The sequence below is a fragment of the Euprymna scolopes genome, chromosome 27 (genome assembly GCF_053919585.1).
Source record: "Euprymna scolopes isolate OS-2025 chromosome 27, ASM5391958v1, whole genome shotgun sequence".
NCBI lineage: Eukaryota > Metazoa > Mollusca > Cephalopoda > Sepiida > Sepiolidae > Euprymna > Euprymna scolopes.
Genome location: NC_136508.1, coordinates 29350223 through 29357254, shown reverse-complemented (window position 1 = coordinate 29357254; position 7032 = coordinate 29350223).

The following is a 7032-nucleotide window of genomic DNA, read 5'->3' as shown; positions in this document are numbered from 1 at the left end:
AGACAAATGATGAAAAATAATAAATGGGTTAGACCTATGATGAAAATGATAAAATATTTAGACCAATGATAAAAATAATAAAATATTTAGACCAATGATTAAAAATAATACAATATTTAGACCAATAATTAAAATAATAAAATAGACCCACGATTAAAATAATAAAATAGTTAGACCAACAATTAAAATAATAAAATAGTTAGACAATGATGAAAAATAATTAAATAGTTAGACTAATGATAAAAATAATAAAATAGTAAGACTAATGATTAAAATAATAAAATAGTAAGACTAATGATTAAAATAATAAAATAGTTAGACTAATGATTAAAATAATAAAATAGTTAGACAACTGATGAAAAATAATAAAATATTTAGACTAATGATGAAAAATAATAAAATATTTAGACAATGATTAAAAGAAGAAAATATTTAGACAATGATGAAAAATAATAAAATATTTAGACCAATTAATTGAGATTGTCGGGCTGACTTCCTCATCTTTGTTGTTATGGTCACAACGTTTCGGCTTTGTTGCCCTCCGGCCTTCATCAGATGTTTTGTATCGAACTAGCGAACCATTTGTTAGGAGTCTCGAACCCAACCCTTTATTATTATTACGGGGGTACCGTGATCGGACTCCAGCTAGGCGTTGGAAAATAGTTGCTGAGTCTCTGTTTTGAATGTTACTATTCACTGCCTTCGTTCAGGATTGAACTCAGCATCTTTGGTTAACTGTAAACTTGGATACAACGTCTAAAATAACTCGGCCATATGTAATTAGGACAATTCTTAGTTGTTTTTTTGTTAATCTTAAACATATGTTGTTATTCAAGGTTTTCTCTCTCTATCAGAGGTGTCCAAATTGCATTCAGCTTTGTGCTTGGTGTGCTCAGTAGGTTTTTACGTCAGACCATGTGAGCTGTTTCTTTAACTTTTCTAAGAATCCAGTCCGTATCTCTGTTTATAATTTTTACTTCGTCCCATAGGGGGTTATGCACCCCCTCTCCATCAAGACATGTTTGGCTATACCCGATTTTCCGTCTTCCCTTTAGCTACCGCTTTTCGGTGTTCTTCCACCCTTAATTTAAGGGGGCGGCATGTTTCACCCGTGTAAAACTTTCTGCAACAGCATGGGATCGAGAATATGCAGTTCTTAGTCATGTTCTCCTCCATGCGGGGCTTCACTAGTACCAGTGGTCGTCTGAGTGTTGACTCGCTCTTGAATACCGTCCTGATGTTGTAGGGGACACATATTCTTTGAATCTTTTCGGAGATGCCTCGTATGTATGGTAGGCATACCGTTGGAGGTTTTTGGGTTTCATTCTCCTCTCTTATACTATTAACACGTCTGGTGAATAATATGCTATCGGGGTAGTTGTTACGACGGAGGGTATTCTTCAAGCTGACCATTTCTTGGTTGTATGTAATGGCGTAGCTACTTATTGTCTCTGCTCCATGTTGTAAGCAGAGTGTTATTCCATGTTTGATACTGTATGGGTGACAGGAGTTGAAGTTAAGGTATTGTCCCGTAAGGTAGGCTTGCGATATACGGATGTCTTAAACCCATGCTCTGTGCGTGATATGAGTATATCAAGGAAGGCCAGCTGATGATCTTTTTCTTTCTCCATTATTAACTGTCTCCGATGGTTTTATTGAGTTCACATTGTCTAGGAGAGCCTGGATGTCTTCCTGATGGGGCCAGAGTATGAAGGTGTCATCAACGTATCTTAGCCACATGGTTGGCTTTAAGGGAGATGAACCTAAGAGCATGTATTCGAAGTATTCCATGTATATGTTCGCCATCACTGGTGATAATGGCGAGCCCATAGCTAGCCCCTCCTCTTGTCGATATAGGTCAGTACCCATTCTTAAGTAGGTTGTTTCTATGCAGAATGTTAGCATTTCCATTAAGTTTGGCACTGGTACACATGTGCGCTCTTCTATGGAGAGGTCACCAGCTAGTTTGTCTTGAATTACTGCTAGTGCCTCACCAGTTGTAACTTTAGTGAACAGGCTAACCACATCTAGGCTTACCATTTTGCGTGTACTGATGGGTGCTCCCTTGATCAGTTCCGTGAAGTGGGCATAATTCTTTACAGGTGTTGCTGAATTGCCTGCTAATGGGTTTATTATATCCACAACGTACCTGCTCAGTTGGTGGCATGCTGAGCCTCGGCAGCTCACTATGGGTCTGAGTGGAATACCGTTTTTGTGTACCTTGGGGAGACCGTACATATGTGGTAGCTTACTTTAATGCTGGACCAGGTGTCTATATCTCGTCGGAGCGACGTGTTCCTTGTTTTTGGTAACGATTTGTAACAGCTTTCTTTCGGTTTTCTATGCTGGGTCCTTCTTTATTTTACCGTAGCTACCAAAGCCAAGCGCAAGTCCGAACACGGTACCTCCGTAATAATAATAAAGGGTTGGGTTCGAGACTCCTAACAAATGGTTCCCCAGTTCGATACAAAACACCTAATATAGGACAAAAAGGCCGAAACTTTTTGACTATAACAATCAAGATGAGGGCGTCAGTCCGACAATCTCAATCAATGAAAACACCTCATCTCAAACATACAGACAATTACTATTTAGACTAATGATGCAAAATAATAAAATATTTAGATCTATGATGAACTTAATAAAATATTTAGACTAATGATTAAAATAACAAAATATGTAGACTAATTATTAAAAATAATAAAATAGTTAAACCAATGATTAAAATAATAAAATATTTAGACTAATGATGAAAAATAATAAAATATTTAAACCAATGATTAAAATGATAAAATATTTAGACTAATGATGAAAATAATAAAATATTTAAACCAATGATTAAAATGATAAAATATTTAGACTAATGATGAAAATAATAAAATATTTAAACCAATGATTAAAATGATAAAATATTTAGACTAATGATGAAAATAATAAAATATTTAAACCAATGATTAAAATGATAAAATATTTAGACTAATGATTAAAATAATAACATATTTAGAATAATGATGAAAATAATAAAATATTTAGAATAATGATGAAAATAATAAAATATTTAGACTAATGATGAAAAATAATAAAATATTAAGAATAATGATGAAAATAATAAAATATTTAGAATAATGATGAAAATAATAAAATATTTAGACTAATGATGAAAATAATAAAATATTTAGAATAATGATGAAAATAATAAAATATTTAGACTAATGATGAAAATAATAAAATATTTAGACTAATGATTAAAATAATAAAATATTTAGAATAATGATGAAAAATAATAAAATATTTAGAATAATGATGAAAATAATAAAATATTTAGACTAATGATTAAAATAATAAAATATTTAGAATAATGATGAAAATAATAAAATATTTAGACTAATGATTAAAATAATAAAATATTTAGAATAAGTATGAAAATAATAAAATATTTAGACTAATGATTAAAATAATAAAATATTTAGAATAATGATGAAAATAATAAAATATTTAGAATAATGATGAAAATAATAAAATATTTAGACTAATGATGAAAAATAATAAAATATTTAGACTAATGATGAAAATAATAAAATATTTAGAATAATGATGAAAATAATAAAATATTTAGACTAATGATGAAAATAATAAAATATTTAGAATAATGATGAAAATAATAAAATATTTAGACTAATGATGAAAAATAATAAAATATTTAGACTAATGATGAAAATAATAAAATATGTAGAATAATGATGAAAATAATAAAATATTTAGACTAATGATGAAAATAATAAAATATTTAGAATAATGATGAAAATAATAAAATATTTAGACTAATGATTAAAATAATAAAATATTTAGAATAATGATGAAAATAATAAAATATTTAGAATAATGATGAAAATAATAAAATATTTAGACTAATGATGAAAAATAATAAAATATTTAGACTAATGATGAAAATAATAAAATATTTAGAATAATGATGAAAATAATAAAATATTTAGACTAATGATGAAAATAATAAAATATTTAGAATAATGATGAAAATAATAAAATATTTAGACTAATGATGAAAATAATAAAATATTTAGAATAATGATGAAAATAATAAAACATTTAGACTAATGATGAAAATAATAAAATATTTAGAATAATGATGAAAATAATAAAATATTTAGACTAATGATTAAAATAATAAAATATTTAGAATAATGATGAAAATAATAAAATATTTAGAATAATGATGAAAAATAATAAAATATTTAAACCAATGATTAAAATGATAAAATATTTAGACTAATGATGAAAATAATAAAATATTTAAACCAATGATTAAAATGATAAAATATTTAGACTAATGATGAAAATAATAAAATATTTAAACCAATGATTAAAATGATAAAATATTTAGACTAATGATGAAAATAATAAAATATTTAAACCAATGATTAAAATGATAAAATATTTAGACTAATGATTAAAATAATAACATATTTAGAATAATGATGAAAATAATAAAATATTTAGAATAATGATGAAAATAATAAAATATTTAGACTAATGATGAAAAATAATAAAATATTAAGAATAATGATGAAAATAATAAAATATTTAGAATAATGATGAAAATAATAAAATATTTAGACTAATGATGAAAATAATAAAATATTTAGAATAATGATGAAAATAATAAAATATTTAGACTAATGATGAAAATAATAAAATATTTAGACTAATGATTAAAATAATAAAATATTTAGAATAATGATGAAAAATAATAAAATATTTAGAATAATGATGAAAATAATAAAATATTTAGACTAATGATTAAAATAATAAAATATTTAGAATAATGATGAAAATAATAAAATATTTAGACTAATGATTAAAATAATAAAATATTTAGAATAAGTATGAAAATAATAAAATATTTAGACTAATGATTAAAATAATAAAATATTTAGAATAATGATGAAAATAATAAAATATTTAGAATAATGATGAAAATAATAAAATATTTAGACTAATGATGAAAAATAATAAAATATTTAGACTAATGATGAAAATAATAAAATATTTAGAATAATGATGAAAATAATAAAATATTTAGACTAATGATGAAAATAATAAAATATTTAGAATAATGATGAAAATAATAAAATATTTAGACTAATGATGAAAAATAATAAAATATTTAGACTAATGATGAAAATAATAAAATATGTAGAATAATGATGAAAATAATAAAATATTTAGACTAATGATGAAAATAATAAAATATTTAGAATAATGATGAAAATAATAAAATATTTAGACTAATGATTAAAATAATAAAATATTTAGAATAATGATGAAAATAATAAAATATTTAGAATAATGATGAAAATAATAAAATATTTAGACTAATGATGAAAAATAATAAAATATTTAGACTAATGATGAAAATAATAAAATATTTAGAATAATGATGAAAATAATAAAATATTTAGACTAATGATGAAAATAATAAAATATTTAGAATAATGATGAAAATAATAAAATATTTAGACTAATGATGAAAATAATAAAATATTTAGAATAATGATGAAAATAATAAAACATTTAGACTAATGATGAAAATAATAAAATATTTAGAATAATGATGAAAATAATAAAATATTTAGACTAATAATGAAAAATAATAAAATATTTAAACCAATGATTAAAATGATAAAATATTTAGAATAATGATGAAAAATAATAAAATATTTAAACCAATGATTAAAATGATAAAATATTTAGACTAATGATGAAAATAATAAAATATTTAAACCAATGATTAAAATAATAAAATATTTAGAATAATGATGAAAATAATAAAATATTTAGACTAATGATTAAAATAATAAAATATTTAGAATAATGATGAAAATAATAAAATATTTAGACTAATGATGAAAATAATAAAATATTTAGACTAATGATGAAAATAATAAAATATTTAGAATAATGATGAAAATAATAAAATATTTAGACTAATGATGAAAATAATAAAATATTTAGAATAATGATGAAAATGATAAAATATTTAGACTAATGATGAAAAATAATAAAATATTTAAACCAATGATTAAAATGATAAAATATTTAGAATAATGATAAAAAATAATAAAATATTTAAACCAATGATTAAAATGATAAAATATTTTGAATAATGATGAAAAATAATAAAATATTTAAACCAATGATTAAAATGATAAAATATTTAGAATAATGATGAAAAATAATAAAATATTTAAACCAATGATTAAAATGATAAAATATTTAGACTAATGATGAAAAATATTAAACTATTTAGACCAATGATGAAAAATAGAAAATAGTTAGTCTAATGATGAGAATAATCAAATATTTAGACCAATGATGAAAAATAATAAAATATTTAGATCAATTATGAAAAATAATAAAATATTTAGACCAATTATGAAAAATAATAAAATATTTTGACTAATGATTAAAATAATAAATATTTAGACTAATGATGTAAAATAAAAAAATATTTAGACTAATGATGAAAATAATTTAATATTTAGACTAATGATTAAAACAATAAAATGGTTAGACGAATGATGAAAAATAATAAAATATTTACATCAATTTTAATGAAACTAAATTAACGGAAATAAGAGTAAATTAATGGGAATAAGGAACTTGAATTCAAAGCTTAAATAACCTTCAAGAACTCGAGTAGTACGTTTATGTAGTGGAACCAAATTTTTATCAATAACGTACCATGTGAATGTAAAGAAAATGGCGGGGTACACTACTCCCTTCACCAATAGGAAGAGGCTACAAGGGGTGCACTTATAACTGGACATTCCATGTACGTTTACACTATCGGATGAACACTCGTGGATTTACCAAGTATAGCAGGATAATCAACCATGGTGTGGGGGAGATTTTGACCAGTTAAACCTCTCACCATAACCAAAGCAATGCGGGTGCCTGTAGTGCCACTTATTAATATCTAAGCTCACGGTTTTATGTAACGCTAGCAAATTT